Genomic DNA, 16,342 nt, shown 5'->3' with positions numbered 1-16,342 from the left:
AATTGTTGGTCAAAACTTGGTACGAATTTCAAACAGGCCTTATCAACCCGGACGGATGGAGTGCTTAATTATATATAAGTACCCCAAACATCACATGTGTGTATCAGGCCGGCACAATTCTGACAATCTAACATTACCACCGAAGTAAATCTTTTACCTCACAAAAGTGCGTACTTAGAATAGAACTGCGAGCATAATTAAACTACTTAAATAACCTAAGTACTTATAATTCTAACATTCAAATGTGTATGTGATGTACGACTTCCACATATGCAAATGTGCAGATCTTAGCCGCTTAAGCTCCAGCCTTAAATGGACCAAATACGCAATTGTCTTCCCATGGATTGGTTGACCAACGAAACAAAATGGCTCATAGTTGCCACGACAGCCTGTGTAAATAGGTTGATCCTCTTGACCTGTAACTACACTCTGGGTCTGCAGGATAGGTCCAGAGACCATAGTAATCAGATTTGTTGTTCGCACAGTTTGCAATTTGGGTCGGTGATTCATTAGTTTCTACAAATGGAGTTCAATAGGGGGCGTAAATCCGGCAACCAGTTCATGAATCAGATGATTCTAATTCGCTGGCTCCAACTCATGTCCTAGAAAGAATTATTAGATCAAAAGGTGAAATTGTTTCATCTTGATGCTATTGATTATCATGGCCCGATAATGCATTGGGTAGTCCTGACAAGAAAATGGATAACAAAGATGATGATGATCTGTATGATGATGAGGAATATGATGACTTGGAGGATCCAACAACTTCCAACCTGAATGCATCTACTTCCAATAGCTCTAACTCCTATGGTGCTAAGACTGTAACATTGGATCCCATTGTTCTGTTAACTTGAAATGAACTACCTGAAGGAAATGAGGACTATGCTATACCTACTCTGGATGGATGTGAATGTCCACCTGTTGAGCTGGCAACTCTTGCTGATGAAACTACTGCTACAAGTGACTACCTTGAGAATGTGGCTGCAAAAGAACATGTTGCAATCATCTGCTCTAAAGTGGATGCTACAACTGTTGTTCCAGAGTTGGTGAATGATTCTACTGATGACACTCCTATTTATCTTGATGATTTTGACCTGCCTGAGGAGGTCCAGGACTGGGAGCTCTCCATGGGTGTGATGGCTTCTGTTCAGTTTGTGCTTGGGTCTGATGCTGAGGAACCAGGGGAACTGGTAGAGGTGGAGGATGAGAATACCCCACCTGTTGACAACATTGATATTTCTACTCCACCAAAGCCTTCCAAGAGATGGGGTCCAGTTCAGCCCACCAGAATTAGCAAAAGAATTCCCAAGGATGGCAAGACTATTCTTGACAGAGCTAAGGAGCTTAAGGAAGCTAAAAATCTGGGCACAAATGTCAAAGGTATACTCAAAAACTCTTTTGCTTCTTGCTCAAACAGTGCTGATGTCTCATGCTTCATCTGTTGGTATTTCTTTGGGCCTACCCCTACTATTGCTATGAAAAATATCAATCAAGTTAAAAAATTTGAATCAGTTAGACTTCAAGATTTCCACCATGATCACCCTGATATGTTTCTCCCTAGATAAGATAGCCTACTTGATGAACAAATTCATAATAACCCTGCAAATGATGACACTATTGATGACAATTGTTATGATTTCATTGAGGATGAAGTTGATATCTCTGAATTAGCGTTAGCTGGTTCAGTTAGAAGAAGTGGTAGAGGTAAAAACAAAATGAAAAAGAATTCCATGATAGGACTAATATGGAATGTTAGGGGGCTTAACAACCCCACCAAGGTCTCTAAAGTCAAAGAATTAATCTAACTTCATTCTCCAGATTTAATTGGTTTTTCTGAAACAAAAAAGGCTGACTTCACACCCCATTTCTTAGATTCTCTTACTAGATATGGGGATTTCGTGTGGCACTGGCTACCAGTTGATGGTACAACTGGAGGTATTCTAGTTGGTATTAATACTGAAATATTTGAGCTGATTAGCTGGTCTCACAAACAATATCATGTTCTTGTCTCTCTTAAGAACAAGACTGATTGCTTCTGTTGGAATTTTGTTGCTGTGTATGGCTCTAGCTATGAGGAACACAAGCAAGAATTCATTGATGAATTGCATGATATTTTTATAAACACCTCCTTGCCCACTTTAGTGGGGGAGATTTCAATTTAATCAGATTTAGCTGTGATAAGAACAATGGACATATCCATCGGAACTAGGCTGACAAGTTTAATGACTGGGTCAATGCCTGTGGTTTTATGGAGCTGAAACTTGCCAATAGGCAATTTACATGGGGGAACAATCAAGACAATTTGGTTATGGCTGCTCTAGACAGGGTCTTCCTCACAACCTGTCTAGAGTCCCACTTCCCCCTTGCTTCTCCGACTGCCTTAAATAGATCTATTAGTGATCATACTCCTCTAGTTGTAGATTTTGGCCTTCTGGCTGAACATCCTAGACGCCTTTTTCGTTTTGAAAAATGCTGGTTGGAAATTGAGGGCTTTAGCCAGCTGGTAGATGAGAATTGGTCCCTACCTTGTACTGCTTATGATCCTGCGGAAACCTGGCAAACTAAAGTGAGAAGATTTAGGAAATTTGCTAGAGGATGGAGTGCCAATGTGGAATCTGCTCAAAAGAAGATTAAACAGGCACTGACTGCTGAATATACCTGCCTTGATATTCTTTCTGAAACTCAACCTCTCTCCCCATCTGATAAGGCTAGAATCAAACAGATCAGAGCTGATCTCAACTCTATCCGGTATAGGGAAGAGATTAAGGCCAGACAGAGATCCAGGGAGAGGAATATCCTTGGGGGGGGGGGGATAAAAACACTAAATATTTTCAGGCTTTAGCCAATCAGAGGAGGAGGAAAAAGAAAACCCTGGGACTTGAAGGTAATAATGGTTTGGTATTAGACACTGCTGGGATGTTACACATTGCTGAAGACTACTATCAACAGCTCTTTAGAGCTGAGGATCAATCTGATATTTGTCTTTCTCCTGATTTTTGGGATCCTGCTGATAGGGTCACTAATGAGGAAAACTCCCTACTGGTTCAGGAGATCTCTGAGGAGGAGGTCAAAACTGCTGAAGGTGCTCCTGGACCTAATGGCCTCTCTTTCCTCTTCTATCAGAAATTCTGGCACATTATCAAATCTGACCTTTTGGCCATGTTTAGGTGTTTTGAGGAAGGGGACTTGGACCTGTTCACGCTGAACTTCTCCATGATCACCCTGATCCCAAAAGAGGCTAATGCAACTAGTATTAAAAAGTACAGACCCATTGCAATGACAAATTGTAGTTTTAAAATATTTTCCAAACTATGTACAAACAAACTTGGCCCTTGTGCCAACAGATTAATTAGTCCCAACCAAATTGTTTTCTTTGAAAGACAGATACATTCTGGAAAGTGTGGTTGCTACTCATGAAATTATTCATGGAGCACACCAAGAGAGCTCACCAGGACTTATCCTGAAGCTTGATTATGAGAAGGCCTATGATAGAGTTTCTATTCCTTTCTTGAGAACCATGCTCCAGCAAAAGGGCTTTAGTCCTAAGTGGAGGAGATGGATGGATTGCCTAATGCTCAAAGGCTCAGTTGGTGTGAGAATCAATGATATAGATGGTAATTTTTTTGAAACTAGCAGAGGGCTTCGGCAGGGGGATCCTTTTTCCCAATTCTGTTTAATTTGGTTGCTGATGTGTTTACAAAAATCTTAATGAAGGCTGCTTCTCTCCAGCTGATTGCTGGGCTCATGCCAACTGCACAGCCAGGGGGCGTGGTCAGTCTGCAGTATGCAGATGATACACTCATTTTTTTTGCAACCTGGTTTACCTAAAGCTCAAAATCTTAAATGGTTCCTCTCACTTTTTGAACAAATCTCTGGCATGAGAATTACTTTCCATAAAAGTGACCTTTATTCTGTTGGAATGGATGATGATGATGCAAGACCTTTTGCTCAATCCTTAGGTTGTAAGCTAGGTGACTGGCCTATGAAGTATTAGTGGGTGCCTTTACACCATAGCAAGCTGAGAAAGGAAGATTTGCAACCTGTGATTGACAAACTGATTAAGAGGGTGGCAGGATGGAGGGGGAGGTTGTTCTCCCATAGAGGGAAACCGGTCTTACTTAAATCCTGCCTGACCAGTATCCCTACCTACTTGTTGTCTGTTATCAAATTCCCTAAGTGGGCCATAAAAAAAGTTAACTCTCATATGGTCCACTGCCTTTGGGACAATTATGAGGGACACAGGAAGAACCATTTTGGCAATTGGGACCTGGTTTCTATGAGACAGGAATTTGGTGGTCTGGGTGTGCCCAACCTTAGAGACCTGAACCTTTGCCTTTTGTACAATTGGATCAAGAGATATAATCATGACCACAATAAGCTTTGGAAGCAGATTATTGACATCAAGTACCACCCAAGTAGAACTAATATTTTTTCCTGTCCTGACTATAATGCTTCTGCTTTCTGAAAAGGGGTACTTTGGGCAGCTCAAGCTGCAAAGATGAGGTATGCCTGGAGGATTGGAGATGGGAAAAATGTGATGTTTTGGGAGGACCATTGGATAGGAGGCTCTAGCTTGGCTACTCAGTTTTGGGACATTTATTTCATCTGTAATGAACAAAAAAAACAGTGCATGATATTTGGGATGGGGTGAACATAAAGCTCACCTTTAGGAGAGGCTTTGATGCACATCTCATGACCCTTAGGTATGAATTAGTGGCTGTCATTTCTACTGTGCAGCCTGACCATTTGGTTTGGCAACTTCATAGCAGTGGTTTATACATCACTAGATCTTTATATGAGATGGTTAATTTTAGAGGGATCACCCCTGTTGATATCCAACATGTCTGGAAACTACATATTCCTCCCAAGGTTAAAACCTTTTTGTGGTTAGTTTTCCACAACAAGATCCTAACTAGAGATAACCTATGCAAAAGACAACATGTTGCTGACACCTCTTGTCTCTTTTATCAAGAGGGGGAAACTGAACAACACCTCTTTTTTCAATGCATTGTGGCTAAGAATGTGTGGAGTTATATTGAAATTATCACTGGGAGAAAGATGGGGCTTACCATGGAACAGATGTCCTCCTTATGGATGGGGAACAAAACTCATGAAGTTCTTAACATGATAGCTCCTGCTTTACTGTGGATCCTGTGGAAATTTAGAAATAATTTTTTTTTCGTTCTGTTTCTTGGTCTGGTATGCAGGTGCTGTGGCGAATGCTCCTTCTACACCTACAATCCTGGATAGTACTCTACTCAAGCGCAAGAAGGCAGGACCTGGAGCGTACGCTGCTGCTGCTGGAGGCCAAATCCATGGAAGTGACAATGCTACCCTGGCGATGAAGAGGCGCAAGGCTGTTATGATGCTCACCCTGTGCGCGTGCCAGGGGCTACAAGCGCTCTCCCTAGCTGAGGCTTCCACCTCATCTGGGTGACTTCTCCAACAGCTTGACATCAACTGACCTTTGGCGGGACACCGAGAAGCTGACACTTCAAGTTGCACAGCGAAAAAGAAGAAAAGGCTTCTCCGTTTGATTTTGGGCATGTAATAACTGTTCTAAAGTTCTAGATGGAAAACTTTGGGTTAGACTAGCTTTTGTTCGACGACGAAGGCTTGTAGGCCGAGAGAGTGCGTAACTGTCAGGTTCTAAGACATTGTTTCATTTGTCCGATGATGAATGGAACAGGGGGGAACCCTTTTGCTCTAAAAAAAAGTCGCCGCAAGATCTAACAAGAACCTAGCAAATCTCAGCCCCTGACCTGGCTCCTCGGCAGTGGGAGATACTAGCAAGGAAGGGTTTTCGGGGCTGTGAGGCGGCGGTTGCCCATTAACCAAAGACACCGCGAGATCTAACGCGAATCCGCGGCGGCAGTGGGACTGGGAGATAGCGATAGGGAGGGGGAGGCCTGCTCCGCTACGGTGGAGAACTTCGGCATCGTGCGCTCTCGCGAGGCAGGGAGAACAGGAGAGAGCGGCTGCTAACCCTCGATATGTATGTTATTCAACCACTACTTCTCTGCGCGGCGTCAACGACCGGCCACTACACCGCAGTGACGGCCCTGTTGATCTGGCCGTCGGTGACGAGGTGTCGCTGCTGCTCCCTGGCGCCAGCTACGGATTTGTGGCAGAGAAATTTGTCTCCTGCGGAAGGGGTGAGAAGGCAGCGGGGGCTCCGTAAAGAATTATGGGCGAAGAGGACCGAGGAGACGGGATGGGAGGCGAAGAGGTCCTACCAATCCACGTGGTGCTCCCACACAATTTTGCTATCTTCAAGAGCAATCTGTATCCCACCCATGCCCTCGGGATAGGTGGCTATCGGGGCGGGCGAAGAGCAATTTTGCTATCTTCAAGAGCAAGCCTAGCGGGCTTCGACCGTCTGTGCCTGACCCGGCCAGGCCCTGGGGGTGTGCCAGCGGTGCAGCCACACCATGCCCCCAAATTCAAGGGCCCCCACACCAAGGTACAGTGTATATGGTACGTAGCCTGGCCGAAGAATCCCGATTGTTTCCGCTCCTTCACTGCGTCGCCAGATCGTGATGTACATGAATCGATCGACTGGTCGTCGCCCCTCCTCAGCCTCGTCCCTGCGCTGCGCGGCCGCGCCCTCCCTGCCGCTGCGCCTCTGCCAGTATGCCTAATCGTGACCACGGAGAATTCATCGGCCCCCTGAAGTCCTGATCGACTGCTCTCCTTCAGTCTGCAACTACATAGCCTGATCGGTGACCTGCAGGCTGGCTGCATTCCCGTCGTTGGCTGTAGGTGAGCGATTGTAGTACGGAGTAGCTATCTTTCCATGCTTGCGTCTTTGATCTTTAATTCTTTATACGTTTTCAATTTGTAAATTTTATAGTATCATTAAATTTTAGAACTATGAATCAATCATCATCTAGAAAGTATTCATCTGGCGGTGAGAAAAGAAAAGGAAAGAAATGGGATGATGACGTGATAAAATTGCATAAAGGATAAAATGGACAAATTTTGCAACTACATAGCCTGATCGGTGACCTGCAGGCTGGCTGCATTGCCGTCGTTGGCTGCAGGTGAGCGATTGTAGTACGAAGTAGCTATCTTTCCATGCTTGCGTCTTTGATCTTTAATTTTTTATACGTTTTCAATTTGTAAATTTTATAGTCTCATTAAATTTCAGAACTATGAATCAATCATCATCTAGAAAGTATTCATCTGGCGGTGAGAAAAGAAAAAGAAAGAAACGGGATGATGACGTGATAAAATTGCATAAAGGATAAAATGGAAAAAAAATTGAAGAGTAACGCAAGCAGGTCAAGCGTAGCGAGAAATCCAGATGAATGTTTGTTGGTGAAATTTTATATACACACACATTAGTTATTGTTATGATATTGTATTAAGGCCCTCGAGTCATAATTGCGCACCGGGTCCTCAGGCCCGACGGGTCGGCCCGGCCCGATTAGCAATTGGTTTCTTATGTCAACGATCGAACCCTGGACCTCCTATTACTCCTTTGGCTTGCTGACCACTAGACCAAGGTACCTAGGGTGTGTTCTTTTCGGCTTCTAAACCCGGCTTCTCTGAGAAAGCCGCTCCAGGAAGCCGAAAAGAACTGGCCCCTATTACGCTAGTTATAGGCACAAGGCTGTTTTTGACCCATTTCAACTGGCTGGCACAATCTAAAAAGGCCGCTGGGCTGAGTTTTCCACGGGCTTTTCTTTCAGGCCCGTTGGGCTTAGGGGGGCGTGGCTGTCCCGAGTGGTTGGTGCCACGCCTGGGCCTTGAGATGGCCATTTGGTGCCGGCCCGGCCCCTTTATTGTCGGCCTTGGGGGGGCCGTGCCCGGGCTAGGCCCGTTTAGTTGGGGCCGGGCCGGCCTGATAGCCACTTATACTCAGGGCTGCAAATCTACCCGGGCACGTGGGCTGAGGCACAAAGCTCGGGCTCACGAACACTCCACCCTCGCGGGCCTCGCACAGATGTTGGGGGAATGACCCCGGGTAGGTCATGACGACATATATTGGCCGGCTAAACAAGAGCAAGGTCAGTGTAAGCAAGTAAGCCGACACAGTTAAGCCAACTTTCTAATAGGCCGGCATACCAAAAGTATGCCGGTATCTCTATCTTGCCGCATGTGATTGCAGGACAAGCACAAGCTATATTATGTCGGTTGGAACCGGGATATGCCAACAGTTTTATCCGAATCGCACGGCCTAAAGTAAAGCTACGCTCCTTTGATGACGGAAAAGCAGTCATTACTCACGTCGCCGTGTTGGATGACAGCACAGTGACGCGCCGTAGAAGGACGGTGACGAGAGCCAAAGCATGGCTACAGTGCGCGTCACCTCACGGTACGAAAAGCACAAAGCTGCGTTGTCCCCTCCCGGACAATCCGGAGGGGACCATGGGCATACCCGGCGGGCCCGGGGGTAGTTAGGGTTTTCCCTTGTCCCACTCGTCAGTGTAACTTTCCTAGCCTATAAATAGAGGCTTCACCTCTCCTATGAGAGGGGTTCCTCCCTTAGATACAGGAGGGCTCCGAACCTGGGTAAACATCATGTCCTCTCTGAGTTGTGCGTGATTACTCTACGTCATCCCTCCTCCGGATCCACCATCGTCCATCGGCCCCAACTCAAGTCATCACATGGCATCTGTCGTGACACCGCCACGACAGCGGGGGAGATGGAAGCGTGCCCACCCGAACTGGCAAGTGCCCCCGGCAGGGGTGGGCCCGAGGGGAAACTTGCGCGCGTAACGTGGGGCCGTAGCCGCGGGACGTTCAAGACCTTCGCGCACTCAAGTACGCAGGAGGTGCAGAGGCAGGGCCATTGGAGGCGCAGGGCAGGAATCCCTGATGTACATCGACAAGACAAGACCCTGCAGGCCCGCAGAACTGATCGGCGCATCCAGTCCCGTCGGTGCAGGGCCCAGGGAGCCGCGTGGAGCAAAGGCTCCGACGCCTGCACCGCCCCGCTTAGCCCACGACACTTGTTAAGCTAGCGTGCCCCGGTGTAGTATTCCCTTGTAGTCAGTGGCGGACACATGCCAAGTGATAGAACATATATAAGGAATAATTAGTGAGCAATGACATAATGGTGATATATTTAACTGCTCATAGAAATACCCAGTGTACATTTTTTTGTGAAAAAGAGAGGTTTTTCCTATTCGATTTCTTTTAGAGAAACCAGAAGTTTTTACAAAGGTCTTAGCAGCGCAAACAGAAAAGGAACAGAGCATCTCAGCCAGCATTAGGCAAGCTGCAAGCGGCAAAGTAAATAGGAAAAGAGCCCTAACCCAGTGCACATATATCTGCTTATCGTTCTACTTGTAGCAGCAAGCTGCTTCCAAGGTTGTTTCCCCATTTTTCTTTATATAAACCAGGAGCAGATTTATGTTCACCAATTTCTTCATCTCTTTTTCCTTTTGTTCAATTATGACCAATCAAGAATATCTCAAATATTCAGAATTCACAAAGAATCAAGGCAATAGGACATACTAAGCAGAAACAGTGCTCCCGCGGGCATCAGTCCTGCTCGTGTGTTGGCCGTAGGACGGGCTGGCGGTGAGCCGTGTGCGGGTGTGCGTGCTGCAGGCGTGGGTGTTCATCCAGGCCGTAGGACGGGCACACGTTGCCTGCCAGCGCCCAGCTTGAGTGCTGCTGCAGTCCGTGGATGACACCAGAGCGTGAGAACTGAGCAAGAAAGGAGGGGAATTAGGGATTTGGGAATTGGTAATAGCCCGTGCGTCGGTGCCTGGAGGGAGAAACAGGAAGCGGCGATGAGAAGACAAGGAGAACGTGCGAGGGAGAGGCTGCGTGCGTGGTGTTGGACTCCCTTGTTCATGGGCTGGGCCTGAAGATCCCTAGTTAATTAATTTTTGCACTTTTCAAAGGGGGGGTTGTGGCCCAGGTTAGCCTCCACGTAGCTCCGCCGTTGCAGTATAAAAGGAGGGCTAAGGCCAACATAGAGCCAAAAAAAAAAGGCAGCACGAAGAAAGTAGCAAGGAGCATCTTCAAGTAGAGGAATAGGAGGGTTGGGCAAGCGAGGCGAGCGGTATGACATTGATGGCTCCCCGGAAGGACTCCAAGGCTGTCACTGAAGACCCACCGCAAAGCACACCCGGTCGCCGGAAGCGCCCGGTCGCTCACGACCCCAAGAAAGGGGAGCGTTGCTGCCGCAGCCGCATGGGGAGCTGCCACCGCCTCCCCCGTTCCCCGGGGCTGGGACTTCTGCCGAGCGTGCGTTGAGGCTTGCGCCACTTCCTGGTCTGTCGAGGGGTGCCGGTGGAGGGGACGGGGTGAGCTAGGGCTGCAAAACCCCTCGAATGACCCCCTGCATGCGGCAGAGGACCCGCATCCCTGTCGTGGGAACGAGCGCCTGCTTGGCTCGCACCGCACGGGTTTGGCTGACTCGAACAGCCATATCCCCATCAACCAGCCGCGCCCGTCGTCAGGCGAGCGCGGAGAACGCCAGGAGCGACCCGAGGGGATCCGCACCAGGCCCGAGGCCCTCGACGCGCTCCAGGTGCTCCTGTGGCACGAGCCGCCTCGCGCCACCCCGGAGCACGACAACTGGACGCGAGGGAGCAGCGGGCCATGATGTTCTTCTTCAAACGCTTCTACTTCTGCATCACGGGGTTGCTCTTCGCGGTCACCGTGCTGATGTACGTGCAGGACAACGTCGGGCGAGGCTGGGGGTACGGCGTGTCGGCGCTCGCCATGGCGGCCGTCGTGGGCGTGCTCGTGGCGGGGGCGCCGAGGTACCGGATGCCCCAGGGCCGGGAGCCCGCTCACGGTGATCGGCCGCGTCCTGTGGGCGGCCTGGAGGAACCGGAGGCTGCCGTGCCCCGCCGATGCCCGCGAGCTCCGTGGATTCCATATGGCCAAACTGCCACACACGGACGCTCAGGTACGTAGTAATAATTCTAACGGAAATGACAATTGCTCTAGTTTTTTTTTAACAGCAAACAATCGCTCTAGTTAAAATACAGTACTAGAAATCAGAAATCATTTTTTTCAGAGTTGTTAGCATGCATGTCCAAACTTGGCTTTGGAAATTTTGAGTATAGTACATTTGGAGCATTTGGTTACTTCTGAGTTCTGAAGTAATTGTCTCGTAGCAAACAAGAGTTTTAGAGTATTAGCAGATCACCACACTCTCACACGTATATATGAGAGTATGAGACGTGCTCTGCGTTTGGATCCTGTGGGATGAAACGCAGACAAAAAGTTTGATACGTAGGACGTAGTCCATATGAAAGGAGTCCAAGAATAGAACTAAGCGAGTGTTTTCTTCCTCTCGTGAGTGGGAACAGAAGCAGCCGAAATTAATGGACAGGCTAAAGTCCAGAAGTCGATCGTGTTGTGCCAACACTGCGACACTTGCCAGGAAATGGGAACCAACATGAGAACCAATCCAAGACTAGTGGATCTTTTACTAGAACTGCACACACACATAACGTACGTCGACACATGGCATATTAGCACACGAGAGACGACTCACCCTTTGTCCGAAGCCAAACTAGCGAAGGACTTACGACCAATCGCGAGAGCCAGATCGCATATGAGGTGATGGTCAGTAAACTTCAGAACGCGGTACTGGAGATATCTTGGATGATGGCGTATACGTCATTGTAAAGCCAGAATCATACGAGACACATCTCGAAGCGCCCAATGCACGTTTGATGCATATGCAACTAAGCATTTGAAGTTGGAGACCGAAGGAGCCAGGCCGACATGCCATACAAACCCACCTCCAAACAAAACGGCCGGCGCCACTAGTGAACGTAGTATGCATGTTTGATGACAATTTTGGGGCCAATCTTCGATACATTTTTGGGAGCACTACAGATTATTCTGCTCCATACTGAAACCTTGCTGCCATCAGGCATGCATGCATAGCAGAATGCACCATGCATCCATGTGGATGTTTTGCATGCAGAATTGCAGCGTAGGAAAAAAGAAGAGTCGTCGAGGCTCGAGAGTTGTGTCTTATGAAATGATTTGCACTAAACATACTAACCGGATTCCTTGTTTGGCGTCTAACCGCGCGGCGCGGTTAGTTGTATCTGCAAAAAGTCCAGCGTGGGCCTGTTGGGTTTGCTCAAGTATCAATCACATAAAAACGCACACGCACACGACGATCACCGGATAATTGCAAGGGCACGTGACGTACCTTCTTTTTTTTATTTCTCTGAACTCAAAACTCACGACCTTACAACCCAGCATTATATGCATTATATACACACACACGGTTGTCCAGAACACCTAAACACACACGGACTACTAATCCCACTCGAACACAGAGACCCACGCTGAACCACACATGCACACGAACACTAACTCACGCATAGACACGCTCCTAATCTGATTAGGACACAAACACATGCGCCTAGCTAGACTCGACTCAGACTCAAGATTATCCTAACAGGGCCCCACCTCTTCCTTATCTCTCCCGATTCTCCTTCCCAGTTTCCTTCGTCATCTCTCCCGAGTCCTGATTCTCTCCCTTCCCAGCGATTGCTTCCCTCCCCTTCCTCCCGAGCGGCGCAGAAGAGAGCTCGAGCCGGAACGGCGACACCGCGGCTGGCCACGGCGGTGACGGCGGAGGCAAGCAGGTGATGGTGGATTAGAGCCAACCCTCGATGACCCTAACTTAGGGTTGGGGGTGAGGAATGTGCCGCCAGCGTCGGAGAAAACACACGATTTCCGGGCGTAGGAGGATGGCTGGGGCGGTGGCAGATCGGCGGTGGCGGCGGATGGAGCAAGGCAGGGCGGCGAGGCGTCGCGGGAGCACGCCGGCCACGGGTGGCGGGAGATAACCGGTTGGGCCAGCGCCGGCCGGCGGGTCAACGGCGGCGGCTCTCCTCCTTCCTTGAGTTGGTCGGAATCCTCATATTCACCTGGGCGGACGTCCGCCAACTAGCTCATGCATGGACGATTGGATCGTAAAACATGTTGGATCATGGACGATGGATGGAGCGTAGCTTGGGTTTTGACCGTCAATTTTCCTCTGTACAGGTGCCTGGACAAAGCAGCCATCGTGGAGGCCGACCTGGCGACGACGACGGCGGTGGCGGAGGTGGAGGAGGTGAAGATGCATGGTGGCGAAGCTGCTCCCCATCTGGTCCACGTGCATACTCTTCTGGACCATCTACTCCCAGATGACCACCTTCTCCATCGAGCAGGCGGAGCAGATGGACCGCCGCGTGGGCGGCGCAGGCTTCGCCGTCCCAGCAGGGTCCCTCTCCGTGTTCCTCTTCCTCTCCATCCTCCTCTTCACCTCGCTCAATGTGCGCCTCCTGGTGCCGCTCGCGGGCCGCCTCACGGGCCGGGCCCATGGGCTCACCTCCCTGCAGCGCGTCGCCGCGGGGCTCGCCCTCGCCACGCTCGCCATGGCCGTCGCCACGCTCGTCGAGAAGAAGCGTAGGGACGTCTCCGCCGCACAAGAGTCTTCGAACGGCGGCCCAGTGAGCGCGTTCTGGCTGGTGGCCCAGTTCTTCCTGGTGGCCGCCGGCGAGGCGTTCGCGTACGTGGGGCAGCTCGAGTTCTTCATCCGGCCGGGAGGCACCCGAGCGGATGAAGTCCATGAGCACGGGGCTCTTCCTGACGACGTTGGCCATGGGGTTCTTCTTGAGCAGCCTGCTTGTGCTAGCCGTGGACGCCGTTACGCGGGGCGCGTGGATTCGGGGACACCTGGACGACGGGAGGCTGGACCTCTTCTACTGGATGCTGGCGGTGCTAGGGGTGGTGAACTTTGCGGTGTTCCTGGTGTTCGCTAGCCGGTACCAGTACAAGCGCACGGGGGCATGAGCACGACGCGGCGACCGTGGGTGGAGCCGGGAGAGGAGGAGGACGTTATCAAGGAGTCCGTGACGGCGGGGAAAAAAATCGCGTGGGCGCTGGGCTCACCCGCGCGCGCGTGCGCTCCACGTCCGGATGGCCGCGACTTCGGATCGAACGTGCGATGCCGTCTCGCGGCTCGCCCAACGAGTCCCCCGCGTCGGCTCGCCCATCGCCAGCTCGCCCGCGTCGGCTCACCTGCGTCCGCTGCCTTCCCTGTCAACCGTCGATCGGATCGAGCGAGCGAGCGCAGCGCTGCACATACTTAGGGCACCCACGACGAAGTCGATCGCCAACACCGGCCACGGCTTCGCCCCGGCGCCGCCTCCGATTGTCGCCGCATCCATGATCTCATCTGGCTCCGCGCGCGCAGGATGCAGACCTCGCCGTCACCGGCTCCACCGCGCCGACCCCGACCCCAACCTCGTCTTCACAGGCTCCTCCATCGTGCCGACCCCGACCTCGCCGTCGCCGGCCCTCCTCGACGCCCGGCGCCTCCTAGAGCTCCACCGCCTCTACACAGTGCCGAGCTCGCCGTCGTCGGCCTTCCTCGCCTGCCATTGTCGACGCTAGTCGGCTTCTACACAGTGCAAGCTCCACCGCCCACGAGGTGTTCGGTCTTTGTCCCCAACAAGCTTTCTTGATAAATTAAATCTCAAACTCCGTCTGATGATTCTCTTTAGTATATTTTTCTCATTTATGTTGCATGATTCTGCTTGGTAGATCATGTCGGACGATCTTCAATTGATATTCAACAAGGAAGCTAGCTGGAGCTTCTTGTTTCTGGTTCAGTTCAGAAACTACAGCTTCAGGCCTTCAGTATCTTCTGTCAGTTCTTGTAAGCTTGGTCTATTGGTTGTGCATTGCAGCTTCTCCAAGCAAGTTTGGTTTCGCCTCCGAGCCTGGTCCAGAGCCAACTTCCCCATTCCCGTGAGGATTGGTGGACTACGGCAAGAAAATGTGCTCCCAAGCTGTTGTGGAGAGATTTCGACACAATTACCATCCTAATCCACTGGAGAATCTGGAAGGAGAGAAATGCTAGAATTTTTCTACAGGAATCATGCTCTGCGGACAGCGTTGTCGAGCTCATCATCGATGAACTCCAATCGTGGAAAGCTGCAGGATGAGCAGCAACAGCAGTTACCTGAGGACCAACGGCAACATAGCAGCGTGCGTGCAATCCAGAGCCGGCAACGGGGACGACGATGGCGCAGCGGCGGCCACGGCGACCGGCCGCGGCGGGATGACGATCACGCGATTCTCCATCCTGCGCGTGCGGAACCCGATGAGATCATGGGCGCGGCGGCAATCGGGGGCGGGCGGCGGCAATCGCGTTGGCGATCGACGTCGTCGTGGGTGCCCTAAGTTTATGCAGCGCTGCGCTCGCTCGCTCGATCCGATAGACGGTTGACAGGGAGGGCAGCGGACGCAGGCGAGCCGATGCGGGCGAGCTGACGATGGGCGAGCCGATGCGGGAGACTCGTTGGGTGAGCCGCGAGACACATCGCTCGTGCCGCCGTTCGATCCGAAGTCTTGGCCATCCGGACGTGGAGCGCATGCGCGCGCGGGATTTTTTTCCGACGGTCAAGGGGTTGCACGTGTAGGAGGGATAGCTCGGGAGACCGTGTGCTACACTGCTACTGCTGTGTGCAGTTGTTATTTACCGGTGTACTGTTGTCTGTATCTTTGTGGTAACTCGATGTTTTTTTCCCTCTTCGAGCTTCGCAAAATTTTCGAGTGGCAGCGAGCAAAGCCAACCATGATCATAAACTTGTAACTCTACGTAGAATTATGGATTGCAAAAACCTGGAAAGTGACCAGGGGCTCTGAGATGTTGTGCTGCCCCCTTGTCTGAAACTCTGAATTCGATGCGTCTCAAAGAGTTGCACTCGAGTTTCCACTGAGCCAAACATTGATTAGTTAGGGTGCCAAGATTTACCTGTAATCTGGCCCATACGGCCTACTGACATTTTCAAATCAGATGGGCCATAATACACTTCCGTTGCATCATTATCGGACTAATATTCTAGTCCACCCCATCAGACTTAATTACTTCTTTTGTAGCCCATCGGGCCTACATACTTTCTGTAAAGTAAAGAACATCAATCTTTACCTCCTCGTCTAAAAAAAATCAATCTTTTTTTCTCCTTTTTCCTCTAAATTATCATCTTTTTAAATTTTTTTGAAGAACATCAATCTTAATCTGTTCTAAAGGAACTACTACTATCCCTCTCCACACTCATCTCATCTCTCGCATCAACACATCTTTAAAAACGGTTTTGTTACATCTAAGTCACGTGATTTTAGTTAGAGATAAGTCGATTGCTTAGCTATCGAATCTAGTTTATGTTTTTAAGATTATTTTTTAGAGAAAAAGGCCTTGCCCTGTTCCATTTATCATCAGACAAACGAAACAATGTTCAATTCACACGACAGATAACGCACCCAGATGGCCTACATGCCCCTTCCTCACCAACAGGCGCTAACTACAAGTTTTACCAGGCGCAGAATAAAGCTATTTACACACCCAAAA

General features: G+C 50.0%; 1 pseudogene; it reads left to right on the top strand.

Moving 5' to 3' along the window:
• LOC100824356 overlaps positions 1–13,779 on the top strand; it is a 33,322-nt pseudogene extending 19,543 nt beyond the window's left edge.
• Positions 13,780–16,342: the final 2,563 nt, after the last annotated feature.

This window comes from Brachypodium distachyon, chromosome 5, assembly GCF_000005505.3.
Source record: "Brachypodium distachyon strain Bd21 chromosome 5, Brachypodium_distachyon_v3.0, whole genome shotgun sequence".
In the NCBI taxonomy this organism is placed as follows: Eukaryota; Viridiplantae; Streptophyta; class Magnoliopsida; order Poales; family Poaceae; genus Brachypodium; species Brachypodium distachyon.
Note: the sequence above shows the minus strand (reverse complement) of the source record. Positions and strands in the feature narration are given on the sequence as shown.